The sequence below is a fragment of the Rhinolophus hipposideros genome, assembly GCF_964194185.1.
Source record: "Rhinolophus hipposideros genome assembly, chromosome: 22".
In the NCBI taxonomy this organism is placed as follows: domain Eukaryota; kingdom Metazoa; phylum Chordata; class Mammalia; order Chiroptera; family Rhinolophidae; genus Rhinolophus; species Rhinolophus hipposideros.
Window position 1 is genome coordinate 30,662,589 of NC_138068.1, and position 15,124 is coordinate 30,677,712.

A 15,124-nucleotide genomic window follows, 5' to 3' on the forward strand; every position below is an offset into this window, starting at 1 on the left:
CTGTAAAGTTATTATTTTTCCCTTTGTACTTAAGTATCTTATGGATAGATCCTTTGAAACTGTAAATTTCCTACTAGTCTCATACTTTCACCCACTAATTTTAGCATTCATGGATGATTCCTGAGATAATTATGACAGTGATGGTTGCCATAAGACGATTTTCTAATTTCGTTATTCTTTCTACAGGTCTTAGTTGACTTTTTACCGTTGGGTAGAGCTTTCTCTTCTTCCCTATTAATTTATGTATTTAAATCAGTATAGGCTCATGTATTCCTTTATTATTTAATGGGCTATAATCCCTTGCTATCATTATTTATTTTGATGCTCAAATAATCCCTGATTTGTCCAGGGGTAATCCCCTGAAGCTGGTTTCTGAGAACATGATATTTTGTTTTCTAAAATAACTAGAGGACTCTTGAATGTGAGGGAAAATGCCTACCCAAGGTTTCATTCAGGAACAAAGAAAATGAGTCTGCAGCAGCACATTTTCAGAGGCTATAACTTTTTGTTGTCACCTTAGCAAGTACAACACTTACTAAAAGCCATTTTCTTATATAGTGGTGTTCTGTGTTCACCTTCACCATTTGCAAACGTAAATTGAGAGAAAGTGTTAATGTCAAGTCCTGTTAATTCTCTTTCCTCATATATGAAGTGGTTATATTCATTTAAATGGCTCTACAACGTTTTGAATGGGAATTGTGTGAGGGGACATTCAAGTGCCTAAGTTTATTTAGAGTTTAACACTAAACCCGAATAGAGGAAAGTCAAAGTTCTTTGGGGTCCTATAAGGCCATCAGTGCTTTTCAGAGTGGTCCATGGACCAGCATCCATGGGGACCAGCATCAACATCACCTGGGAGCTTGGTCCTTCCCCCCAAAGAAATTATACTCCAGAATTCTACATAAGCATAAAAAAAAAAAAAGATTTTGTAAAGAGAATTTTCCTGACATAAGACAATCTGTCAAAGTTACATTAAAAAACACCATTATAAATAGTATGTATACAGTCATCTCAGATTTGTAAATATGAAACACACACATAAATAGTATTTTTTCTGGACTTTAGAATTACGAATTGAGTTTTATTGTTATTTTGGTTTATCTGTATCTTCTATTTTGCTTTTTTACAATGAACATGCATTACTTTGCAATGAACAAAATTATTTTTTTGGAAAAAAATACCAGTTGACCCAGAAGTCCAGAATAGCAAAGTGATTTATTAATATTTGCCTCTTTTATTCCTTTATGTATCCTGACTTTGTTCAGAGTCTCTCAGAAGTGGACATTGAGCCGAGAATTTAGGAGAAAGTGATTTAAGGAAATGCTCCTAGGGGAGAACAGTGAGGGGTGAGTGGGGTGCAATAGGACAGGAAAGTGAAAGAAACCAAAGGTGAGCTTTCCTAGAAGACCCATCTTTAATCTAACCCGTGGGGAGCTTTACAGAGAGCACAGGCAAACATGCCGATCTTCTGAATTCCTGTATCAGTTAATAGCTACAGGCCAGAGGGGGTACTGGTGAGGCGATGCCAGTGTTCAAGGGCAATTCAGTAACCGAATTGGCGTGTCATGGTGGAAACTGTTGGCTGGAAAGCATACGGAAGCTAGGGGTGGATGCGTAGTATGAGAAAAGGGACAGCTGCGGGGTGTGCTACAGAAATGTATACATAGGAAATTAGCTTTGGACAGAAATGCTCTCTGCTGTACATATTCCTATCTTTTTTTTTAAAGATTTTATTGGGGAAGGGGACCAGGACTTTATTAGGGAACAGTGTGTATTTCCAGGACTTTTTAATTGGGGAAGAGTGGTGTGTTTTTCCCAGGATTCATCAACTCCATCCATGTCAAGTTGTTGTCCTTTCAATCATAGCTATGGAGGGCACAGTTCAGCTCCAGGTCCCGTCACCGTTGTTAGTTGCAGGGGGCGCAGCCCACCATCCCTTGCGGGAGTCGAACCAGCAACTTTGTGGTTGAGAGCCCACGCTCCAACCAACTGAGCCATCTGGCCACCCGGGAGCTCAGCGGCAGCTCATTGACTTCATTCTAGTTGTGGAGGGCGCAGCTCGCTGGCCCGTGTGGGAATCGAACTAGTAGCCCTGTTTCCCAAAGCTCGAGCTCTAACCAACTGTCCTACCCGTCCATCCCTACATATTCTTATCTTTAAACGAACTTTTTGGTGAATTGGTTAAGAGTGTGGTTTTGGTAGTCAGCAGATCTGGAATCAAATCTTCACTCTGCTGTTTACTAGCAGTGTGTCTATGGATCAGCTAAAAATTGTCTCTGAGGCTCAATTTCATCATCTATAAAGTAGATAATAATATGCCCCTTAATAAACTATTGTGAGACTCAAATTGGGTAACATCTGTAAAATTTCTAGTTTTGTGCCTATGCTGACAATTAAGGTCTGACAATTAAGGTCTTAAGGTCTGACAATTAAGTTCGTGAACTTGTTGCACCTATGTTGCTAATCTTTTTTGATATCAGAGGGATTATTTATTATAAATTTGTACCAACTGGACAAACAGTTAACCAAGTTTACTATTTGGAAGTGCTGAAAAGGCTGCATAAAAAGTTAGATGACATGAACTTTTCACCAGTAATTCATGGCTCTTGCATCATGACAATGCACCAGTCTCTGTGAGGGAGTTTTTACCCAGTAAACAAATAACTGCATTGGAACACCCTCCCTACTCACCTGATCTGGCCCTCAATGACTTCTTTCTTTACCGGAAGATAAAGGAAATACTGAAAGGAAGACATTTTGGTGTCATTCAGGACATCAAAGGCAATAGGACGACAGCGCTGATGGTCATTCCAGAAAAAGAGTTCCCAAATTGCTTTGAAGGGTGGACTAGACACTAGTGTTGGTGCATAGCTTCCCAAGGGGAGTCCTTTGAAGGTGACCATAGTGATATTCAGCAAGGAGGTAAGTAGCGCTTTTTCTAAGATGAGTTTGTGAACGTAATTGTCAGACCTCGTATAGTCGGGGCTCAATAAGTGATTTTTTTTAACCTCTTTCTGTCTCAAACTGCAAGGTAAATCAAAACAAGGCACAGGAATGAAGATTCAGACCTAGGCAATCAGAAGAATGAAGTTTTTTTTGTTGAAGCAGATTCACTCTCAGGCTGTCAATGATTTAAACATGTAGACATTTTCTTTATCTAGTTTCTATAATCAGAGAAAGAAGAACAGTACTCATTTGTCATGAAAATAGTTACTAATTCCAGTCATAATAATTCTAGTGGATAGTTGACTGAATTTTTTTTTTTCTAGAGCTGAACCAATTTCTTTTAGAGTTTAAATAGTTAGGTAATTAAAACAGCGTCTTAGGTTGAGCTTCCATGAAATAGATCCCAAGAAAAGGACTCTGTGTAAGTTCTTTATTGAAGGGATGCTCCCAAGGGAAGCTTTTCAGGATAGGAGGGAAGCAGGACAAAACAGAGAGAGGACCTAAAGAAGAGAAAGTTAGCCTTGGCCTGATTCCTTGGGAACCTATGGAGAATGAAATGTGCCACAGAGATTGCCCTGCCCAAAAAGAAGGAGCTGGCTGTTATATCCTGCATCAGTCGGTCATTGGCCATCTCCTTGTGGAGACAGAAACCACAGAGGCTAGGTGGCTCCAATCAGCCAAAAGCAATCCTGCAAAGTGGGTAGCTCTGAGCCTAAAGCAACCGCCAACCACAGCGGCTGAGCAATGGGGGATGCCAGAGGTAAAGGGAATTTAGGTGAAGTACCAAAAGCATCTGCTACAAATGACATGCTGTTGTCTGCAAGGTTTGGGTATAAAGTTTTAAATAGTGACTTCTTGAGGACCATTTTGTATAACAAGTTTTCTCTTAAAAAAAAATATATATATATATAACTTTTACAGACTTCCAAACTTGTCTTCATCATTCTTAAGAATAAAGAATGAGCAAGAACATCAATGAGAACCAATTCAGCAGCTACTTAAAAGGAGAAAGCAATTTCACAAATCCTACCGGCAGTTTCTGTTTCTTCAAACTTGTGTTGAGCATTATCAATCACTGAAAATTATAAACATAAGAGACAGAAAGATGCATTTAACCCCATGCTCAGGATAAGACGTCTAACTGGTGCAAATGAATCAGTCCCAGTGTAGTTTAGCAGTTTTTACTGCGTTCACAATTTAGCAAATTCACTATGTGGTCATGAAGGAGCCCAAGAGAACCACTCAGCGTGTAGTTTGTTTTTAAAGAGGGTGGCGTGAAAAGAGAGAAAGAGAATTCAGATGCCTTCTACAGCTGGGCATATATTTGAAGTAAACAGTCCTCTGAACTGTGTTATTATTTTCTACATATCTGTATAAGGCATATATTTTTTTCCCTGCATTATGTTTCTTTAAGAGTGGATCTTGGGGAAAATTTACAAATGAAGGTGGATTGGGGCATTGGTGCAGATCAAATAGCTCACGTTAACACACTTAAATCCTTAGGTAATTGTTACTACATCATGAATTTTACCTGGGCAATAAGGGAGAACTGAATATTCTGTTAACCTTCTGGAACTCATGGAGGTTTTTTTTTTTTTATTCTGGATAAATAAAGTATTGTGTGATGTGTGTGTGTACATTTTATTCAGGATTAATAATGATGGTCTTTCCCCTTTCTCTTCAGTAAATAAGTCTTTGAAAAAGAACTAACACAATAGATTATTTGATTTCCATAGATTTAGTGACTTTTTTTATTAGATGACTTGAAATATCCATATATTTCTCCAAATTTATTATGAGATTATTATGTTTTATTGTTATTGGGACATGCAGGGTCCAGTGTGATGCTCCCCTTTTAAAGAAATTGAAAGTAAGAGAAATAAATATTTGTCACGCGGGGGACCCTGCTCGCTGCGCCATTTGTCGTGCAGGGTCTCAGCTCCCACTCCCCGCCCAAGAACGCAGGACACGGTAAGGCCAAAAAGGAACACCCACGGAGCCATAGATAGGGGAGTCAAACCAATATATTTTCGCTGGCGGCTGGGCTGGAGACACAGGAAGCAGGATCTACATAATCTGCAACCCGCTGTCCTAACAGCAGTCTGCGCTTGCCAGCCACCATCTTCTTGCTAGCCCCCATTCCTTCTCTGCTAGCGTAGCCACAGCAGTTATATTAGTGGCCAATGGCTTATGGGTTACAGCTGACGGCCAACTAGCCACAGCTGATGGCCTTCTGATCACAGTTGATGGCCATTTACTATCCGAGCCAGCACCTTTCTATGTGAGGCCGAGAGCCTGGAAACTGCTTTTTGGGGCTTTGTCCCCACAGTATTCCCTCATAAAAGTTAAATAATGAAGTCAACACAGACAATGAAATGCACAATAGACAAAGTATTACTGATAAGTCTGAATGGATCTCACGCTAAAGCAACATGTTGCATAAAGAAAGTGTCAGCCACAAGAATTGATCAGCAACAGAATCATCATTAAAAGAGAGCAGCCAAGCCAACTGTGTGTCTCAAGATTTAGCCCAAGGTAGGAACCTCTTGTCTATACAACAGATGCATTTTGATTATAGATCTAGACTTTTCAAGCTAGTACCAGTAGAATTTTGAATCAATCATCAACACTTGTTCTGTGCATAACTTGGTTTTATTCATTTATTCAGTGTATATTTATTGAGCACTGCTGGAAACAATCCTGGGATTTTTCCTCGCACTTCTCCTGTGCATCACAGGACAGTGATCCACCCAGATTGTCTCTCCTGGTTTTCTGCATCATCTGTCTTCCAGCTGGATTCAGACAATGGTAGACACTGGTAAGAGATAGGAGAGGACAAGGCATGGTAGTTCTCCCTTTCCTTCTTTGCCTTGGGCAGCATCCCAGGCAATACCTGTCTGTTTCCGCCATGGTTCCAGCTTCTGCCAGGTGACCTTGGCCCCTGGACTCTGGTACCACCACCTCTTCCCTCTGTTCTTCCAGTCTAGGGAGAGTACCAGTTTCCTTTCGTTGTTAATATCTGGGCTGACTCACTGTGCCCTGGTTGGTTCTTCAGTCTCTTCTATCACCTGTGCTACCAAATCCTTACATTAACTTCTCTTCTGTAAGAACTCTGAGTAGTTTCTGTTTTCCTGGTTGGCTAGATTCTGATTTACCATATATCAGGCATGATGGCATGTCAGGAGAAAAGGAAATGCAAAACCAATCATGGTCCCTGACCTCATGGAACTTATAGTTTGGTAGGAGGGATATATTTCAATAGTATAATCATAAAATACATATGTGACAATTATACAAGGTTGGGTAATTGAAGATTATCACAAGACTCACAAGATTGCACAGGATGTATTCATGTAAGGTTTTAATACAGGTAAAAGATACGATATGGCAGGACCAAGAGAGTATAGGCTATCATATTTGGGTCTAAGACTTCTAGGACCCCAGGGTCCCTTCTTAGTTACTCAGGACAAGAAACACAATATTCTGATTATGTATGATCAAGATAACTGTGAGCCCAGGCATACATCTATTGAGGGGTCTTTTATACCTACTGGCTCTATAAAAAGCCAGGCTATATAACTTGTTAAACCAGGTGTAAACTATCAATCTCTAAAAAGTACAGACAAGCTAATACAGGTTGCCTTCAGGGTAAGTTTGAACTTCAAAAAGTACATTACAAAGTCCAAGCTAATACATTTCATCCTTATCTTGACCAGACTTCTAGGCATTCAAGGATATAAGCATAGTGGTACCCTCGTATAGCTGCAAGGTAACCCTGTCCTAACACAACATGTAAACATGTAGTATATGCTACAGAATCAGAGAAATTAACACTAATGAAATGGCATTTTAGCTGAGATCTGAAGGAGTAGTAAGGAATTAAATTTCCCGCAAGAAATAAAATAAAGGCAGCGTGATGAGAACATAAATAGAAATTGGGTTGAGAAAGAGACCAAAGCCACATCCCACCAGGGTTTTTACTAGACCAACTGGGAAAGGGTACTTCTTTTCACTTGGGATCCCTGCAGGATGTAAGCCTGGAGCTGCTGGTGGATATCTTTGCTACATTATGGCGCCTTCTAGCTGAGGTTGGAGCTCACACAAATGAAAAGAGAACTGAAAAAACAAGAGAGCTGGAGAGTGCCAGTGCCAGCAATCATGGGGGAGGGTGGTGCGGAGTGGGGAAGGGGGGAAAGACAGAGAGAGAGAGAGAGAGAGAGAGAGACTCTTTCAAGTATTAGATCTAGTCTTGCTCAGTCCACCCCTTGAAATTCGAAGCTTTATAAACATTGCAGTCCCTTTTTATCAAATTGACTTGTGTTGAGAATCCTAATACAAAAAGGTCTGCTTTTCAAAGGATATTGAGAAGCACCAGGGACTCTGGTAGCTTTAGAAATTGCTCCAGGGATTTTCCTGCCATGTTGAAAAGATAACATAATCTAAACTTAAATTATTTTAAAGTTAGTCGTTATACACAACTGAAAATTATGTACGAGGTCTGACACTTAAGTTCGCGAACGCACCCCAGAAAAAGTGCTACATACCTCATTGCTGAATATCACTAAGGTCACTTTCGAAGTCCTCCCCTTGGGAAGCTATGCACCAATGCCAGCACCTAGTCCGCCCTTCAAAGCAATTTTGGATCTCTTTATCTGAAATGGCCATCAGAGCTGTTGTCATATTATGCTTGATTTCCTGAATGTCATCAAAATTTTTCTTTCAATATTTCCTTTATCTTTAGGTTAAAAAAGTAGCCATTAGGGATCAGATCAGGTGAGTAGGGAGGGTGTTCCAATACAGTTATTTGTTTACTGGTGAAGAACTCCCTCACAGACAGAGCCTCACAGATAGTGAGGTGGTGCATTGTCATTATGCAAAAGCCATGAATTATTGGCGAAAAGTTCAGGTCATCTAACTTTTTCACGCAGTCTTTTCAGCACTTCCAAATAGTAAACTTGGTTAACTGTTTGTCCAGTTGGTACAAATTCATAATGAATAATCCCTCTGATATCAAAAAAGGTTAGCAACATCATTGCAACAAGTTCTCAAACTTAATTGTCACACCTCATATAAACTTTCTCAGTGCCTTCTCACATGAAAAGTTTGCTTGTCTCTAATTTATCCCCGACGGTTAAACTCCTGACTTCCTGCATCTACTCTTTAGAGTGTTTCCTTGTTTCTTTCTCCTGGACTATTTTATCTTTCTGTTTTGCCACTCATGGCATAGCTATTTGTATGAAGCAAGTCTTCTAAATGGCTGCTTCTAATCAGTGTCGACTGGTAGAGGGGCTCCCTTACCCCCCTACTCTCTTAATTGAGTCTCAACTCCACCCCAGGCCCCATATACATAAACATTATTAATTATGCTGAAGAAGTAAAGTGATTGCAAATAAGCACGGAGCAAGTAGTGTCAAAAATTTTTTGCAAATGACTTTGCAAGGGTTTTACGTTTTTGGAGGGTGAGGTGGCAGGTGGAACTGGCAGAAAAAAAAACTATATTTCTAGACCACACATTAGCAGATAAATGTGTTCTGCAGCATTAAAATGATCCCTGTGGTGCCAATTTCTAAATGTGCCATGTGTTTTGTGATGCAAATGAAGCATGTTCCCTTACATTTTCCTCTGGGTCACGGACCCACAGAATTGTAGCATAAACTGGCTGACAGCAAAACTCTTTCCATTGCTTCATCAAGCCCTTGGCTTTTCTTCAGTTGATATGCATGAGTAGGAATGCACAAAAAACAAGAACAGATGATATTATCTAAGCCATTTGGTAAGAAATGTCTAACAAAAAAATGTAAAATGTACTTATCGATTCAAATGCACTCATTGGTTTGGTGGTTTTTCTATATCCTTTCTACTTACAGCAGTCACCTTGAAGAGAGCAAACTGTTCTTAAATCTTTTATACCTCATTCTAAAAGTCAATAGTTCAAAAAAATAATCTTTTTCAAGCTTTTGGCAATTTTTTATAAATAAATAAATAAATAACCATAATAAAGAGGAGAAATATTTTCATTTGTATCTATCTTTTCTGGTTGCTTTTGGTTTTCCCATCTTTATTTTCTCACCTCTACCATTGGGATTGTTGGCAAAGAAAGAAAAGAAAAGAAATTGAAATTTGGGGAGCTCAAGTGAAATCCTCACTCAAAGACTAAAAGTCATTTATTCATTCATTCAATAAATATTAAGAATTTACTACTTTCCTATCAGCTCCCTAGGCACTTGGTGGAGAGTGCTGAACAAAGCAGTCACTGCTCCCTTGGCTCTTGCCACCATAACGTGGAGACAGTAATTAAATAAACACAAAATATAATTATAAATTGTGATGACTGTTATAATGGAAAAGTACTGGGTGAGTTTTAGGTGGGACAGCAGGGAGGACCTCCCTGAAGAAATATCTAATGATTGAGTAGAAAGCAGTTGGCTTGAGGATAGGGAGGAAGAAGCAATCTATACACAAAAAAGCAGCACCTGCAAAGGCTCTAAAGTGGAAAAGAGTCTGGCTTGATGAAGAGCAGGAAAAACACCAGAATGGCTTCAACAAAGATGACAGTGAACTCTTTCCGGTTGGTGGTGGACTGGTGAAGATGGAATTCACCGAGGAAGGAAGGCCTGGGTCTTCGGCATCTTGTGTGCCGGCAGTGAAAGTGGCACCGTGAAAGCCTTTATAACATCTGCTACAGAACCCCTAAAATCAAGTGGGCTTGGATTTGGACATTCTCAGTAGGAATGGTTAAAGGGTGATGGGATCATAAAGAGATAATGTTAGGTTTATAGATTCTGTCGTTCAACTTCATTCCCAGATAGAAGCTGGATTCATCTGATAGCAGAGAAATGAAATTTCAGGAGACTGAAACTAGATCTGAGGTTCTTTCTAGAAACTTCTTTCCCAACCTTGGAACTCTTGGTTGCTGTAAGTCCTAGATATACAATAGATGATGACAACATTTTTCTTTTATGTGTGAAAGTAGATGATTCTTCAAATTAAAAACGGACGCTAACTTTTCTCACAAGAAATTGTTTATAGAATCAACTTGCAAAAATGTAAAAGGAATCAAAGGAAAGAGTAAAATATTTTATCATTCTTAGATTCCACATTGTAAACTCAATGAAAGCAGGATAACTTCCTTATCCGTAATGCCTGGCCCAGAATAGATAATCAAAAAATATTTGACATGAATCAAAATCTTCACTGATTTTTATTTTTTTAAATCCCTGGAAAATGGCAACCATTTTAATGGGATTTCAGCAAGATATTTACATGGAATAACTAGGACTTAAATTTTGACTCTGATGTAAAATGTATTTATAGGTACATTAAACTATCTGGGTACCAATGAATCTACTTAAAACTCTTAATATCTGTTATGATGCTTGATCCTTTAAGAGGTAATAAAAAATGGCTACGAAAAACAAAACAAAAACAACAATAAGAGAAACACATGACAGTGAAGGGGACAATGAGGCTGAAAGGGAGGCTGGAGCCAGATTTTGAGGACCTTGTTTATAGAGTGAAATGTTCAGCCTCTCTGACTCCAACTTGTTCAAACCAGCTTTGTTCCCATGGCCTTCAGCCTAATAGCTTCTGCTTAGTCTTGCACATAGACATGCCAATCATTAAAGTAATTCTGCCTGTGGTTTGAGTTTTATACAAACAGCCCCTTTTCATCTACCCTCTTGACAAAAAAGAAGCCTGCACTCTGTACTTTGGTAAGATGAATTTGAGGTACTAGCAGGGCTCCAATCTTCTCGGTTGGCATCTTTTCAATCAATGAACCTTTCATTACTCCAAACTCTGTCATTTTGAGTTTTGGCCCTTTAAAGCATCAGGCACAAGGACTTAGGACCAGTAACACATGCAGGGAAAAATAAGGAGTGTGAATCTCCTTAATGGCATTGAAATGGCAACATAATGGCATTGAAATTCTCTGTATTAAAAGATCATTCTGGTTGCTTTGTGGAAAAGGCTGACATGAGGACAAAGTTAGAAGTGAAGTTATCATTTAGCGTATTATAATATTCTGGGTGAGAAATGATTGTGGTGTAGCTTAGAGTGTTGGCTGTTGTGTTAGATAATCACCAACTTAGCCCCAGTGAGTCTCTCCTCCTGGTTTTTATATCCTGTTGTAAGTCTCTTGAACATTAAATAGGGCAGATCTGTGTAACCAATAAGATCATACAAAAATGACAATGTGTGACTTCCAAACGTAAGCCAAAAGAGAGGGCTGCCTCCTCTTTGCTCTCTCATGGATCACTCACGTTGGGGGTTACCCAGCTGCCACATGGTAGGACACTCAAGCAGCTTACTAGAGAGTTTCTTGTGGGGAGGAACTAAAGCTTCCCCCCAGCAACCAGCACAAACTCCCCAGCCATGTGAATGAGCCACATTGCAAGTCCGTTTTGCTGTGCTAATCAAGCTTTCAGATGACGGCAGCCTTGGCCCATATCTCATGCAGTCTTATGAGAGACCCCTGGTCAGAATTATCCAGCTAAGCCACTCCTATATTCTTGACCCATAGAAAATGTATGACGTATAAAACATTCATTGCTGTTTCAAGGCTCTAAGCTTTAGAAAAATATATGATGCAACAAGAGATGACTAATTTTGTTGTAGAGGCATAGAGAAGAGGGTGGATTTGAAGTATATTTGGAGATAGACTAAATGAGATATGATGAAGGCCTACATATGGGGGTGAGGTGTGAGGAGGAAAGCATGAGAACACCTCCCTAAGTTCTGGCTTATGTTATAGTGACGGTGAGGAAGCCATCAAAAGGAACACATCTGAGGTGCAGAGTCTGGTTTTGGAAATGTTTAATTAAAGATGCCTATAAAACATTAAAGTGGATAAACACACGCAAAAAAGAAATCTGGGCTACTCATATAAATTTGGGAGCATTTGGCTTAATGATGGTATTTAGAGACATAGGAATAAATTATATCAACTAGACCAAAGTGATGCTTCTGCCTCAAGAGCTGACATCTGAAGATTTTCATAGTGTAGAAAACTAGAAGAAAAGCTGGCACGTGAGAATGAGAAAAACAAAATGGTTAGAGGAGTTGGAAGAAAGGAGGAAAACAGGAGAATGTGGATTTATAGAGGCCAAGATAATAGTTTACCAAGAAGGAGGAAGAAGCCAATATCAAAAGTTGCTGAGAAGTTTAGTACAATATTGACTGAGAAGGGACTATTGCAGCCATTCCTGACCTTGGCTGCATTTTGGAATCAACTGGAGAACATTAAAAAAATTATAGATGCCTGTCCTCCACCCATAAAGAGTCTGATTTTGGGTTTGGGAATGGACTGGATGTCAGGATTTTAAAAGCTTTCCAGGGCATTTTTATGTACAAAATTGAGAACTAGTGATTTAATGGATTTGGCAATGTGGCAGTACTTGTGAGCCTTGGCAAAATTGTGGGTCAGAAGGCAAACTTGGTAGGTTGAGGAATCAGATCTATTATAACTGATCCTTCTTCTTTCTTTTTGAAAGAGCAATGTTATATCCCTCTCATGTTCCTAGTCCAATAAATTTAACTTCTTGGTAATAACTATTTCCTAGTGATTCTGTGATTCTCAAGTTAGGCTACTATTGAAACCTCTGAGGAGCTTTGTAAAATATTCCTGGCCTGTCCCTATTCCAGGTCAATTAAATTGCAACCTAAGGGTGGGAAAGGGCAAGGGTTTTTGTTTTTCAAAGGACCCCAGGGTATTAATGTGCAGCCAGCATGGTGACTGCTTTTTCGGTGTTATGTAGAAGTAATGTGAATTTGCTGTTTACTTGGGCTGAAATTTCTAGGGAAGCAGAGATTCTTCAGAACTTAGGAGCAAGTGCTGAAGGTCACAAGATGTCAAATGCTGAAAGAGCAATGACAGAAAGGAGCTTTCACTCGCTGAACGCTCAATAGAAGTGCAAAATTTGTAGGTCACTCAAGATTTTACTGAAAATATATTACGTTCCAATACCTACTTATGAGAACTAAAATAACTCTTGAGGCTACAGGCTGACATTGAAGGAAAAGTATGATGTTTGACCCCTAAGAGAAAAGTTGTTTTTTTTAATTTGTGTGTTTTTTTGTTTTTGTTTTTTTTACCAATGCATTGCACAACTTCAAGAGGCACCATTAAAATAGAATATGATGTGAAGTGTCTCCTGGAGTTGTGTGATACAACAGTCTTGTGTATAATTCACCCTAATGAAAAATGCACACCATTGAGGTGGACTGGATAGATAGTGGTACCTCTTCTTGAGGGTGATTTGGCTTGATATTGCTAACATCTTCCAAGTGATTGCAAATCACGTTGCTCTCTATCTGCAACAAATTATCCAAGAACTCCAAGAGCCATAACAATTTTATAAGGAACGCAGCTCTGGTAACAGAAAGTCAGTATTTTTAGTCTCTAGCTTTAGAGGTAAACAGCTGGAAGTACAGCCAAAGGATTTCAGGGCTCAAGACCAAGAGATACAGGCTAATCTCTGTTCAATCTCTAATATTCCTATGACTTTTTAGGTGATATAGAATTGGTAGGCTCAGAATTTCTTATAAAAATATTGTTAAATTCATGCTTAGTTCTTTAACAGCATCTTAGCTCTTTCACTTACTGTTTGACTTGACTAGCTGACCGCTCTCAGATTCTGTTTCCTCGTGTGTAGAATAGGGACATGCACCACTGTAGTAGTTAGTGATTAGTACTATTCACCAAATATTTCCTGTGCTTGCCACTCCTAGGCATACTGCAGGATTGCTTTCCCCGCTCCGCCCCCTTGTGGTTCAGTGGTGCCAAATGACTAGTTCTGAATAATGAGTTGTGGGCTGAAGTGATGTTTGCCATTTCCAGGCTGGAGCTTTGAGTTGTAGGTGTGGTACTTCACGCACTCCTTCTCTCTGCTGCTGGCTGCAGTTGTCAGCCTGGAAGATACGGAACAGGGTCCAGAGTTGCCTGTCAATAGACATGGTGGGTTATAAGCAATTGAAATTACAGGTTGTTGACTACCCTGAGTAATAGACTTACTTCAAAGGTTTGTGGTGAGGATTCAATGGGATAATATATGCTAGGCAATTATTCTATTATCTGCCACACTATAAAGCTTCATATATATATATATATATATATATATATATATATATATATATATATATACACATATATACGTCTTTCAGGTAAGCATTATTGGACTTCTGTGTTCAAATATTAGCATTTGTATAGCTTTCAGGATTTAATTTTCAGGCCTAGGATTGAATGATACAGTTACCTTTAGGAGTATCTATTATGACATTTACTTATACTTGAAAATTATTTATCATCAAGTTTGTAAATCATATTTTCAGATTGTGATAATTGATAACATACAAGAACCTCTAGGAACTTAACATTACTTTGCTCACAAAAGTAAACTCATAATGGCTAAAATACATCTAATCTCCTTTTCAATAAAAACCCATAAGAATGGATTTACTCAGCTCTTGCCAAATGCAATTCAGAGAAATCTTAACTGTTTGATAAATATTTCAGCAGTGTTTAGTTTTAACCTATAATAAATGGAAAGCATATGAGTTTAAAGAAGAAAATCAAATAATATTCTAAAATAATATTGGCTTCTTCCTTTTTCTCAGTGCAATTTTTTCAAACATTTGTGCTCTACCTATAAATATGCACCTGTATAAATTATGACTAAACCTATTTTTACTGCTTCATGGTAAATGTTTTGCTGAATATGTAGAATCTTAATCTCCGGTATATTGTGTACTAAAGGATAATAGATTTGGTAACAGAAATAGATAGTTACATTCCATTAAAAACCAACTCTGTAATTCACTATTGGATGCCCAGCCCAATGACACACTTAACTTCCAAAAAGTCTAAAATGAAGTTTCCAGTTTTATAATTTCCAGAGTCATACTTTTCTTCATTTTAAAAGATAGATTCTATACTTATATTGTATTCTATAGGCTCTCAAAATAATAGCTAAATGACTTGACATTTAAGTATGATTTGATTAAGTTCAGAAATCTCTTGATGGGGGTGATTTGGTTGAGTAATCAAATTACTAATAATTATGTAATTTATTTAATTTTTATGTTTATTTGAAATACATTTCTTTCTTATAAGAGGAATACATTAACATACCAAAAAAAGGCAAATTGAAAGGAAGAAGAAAAAAATCACCTATTATTTCAA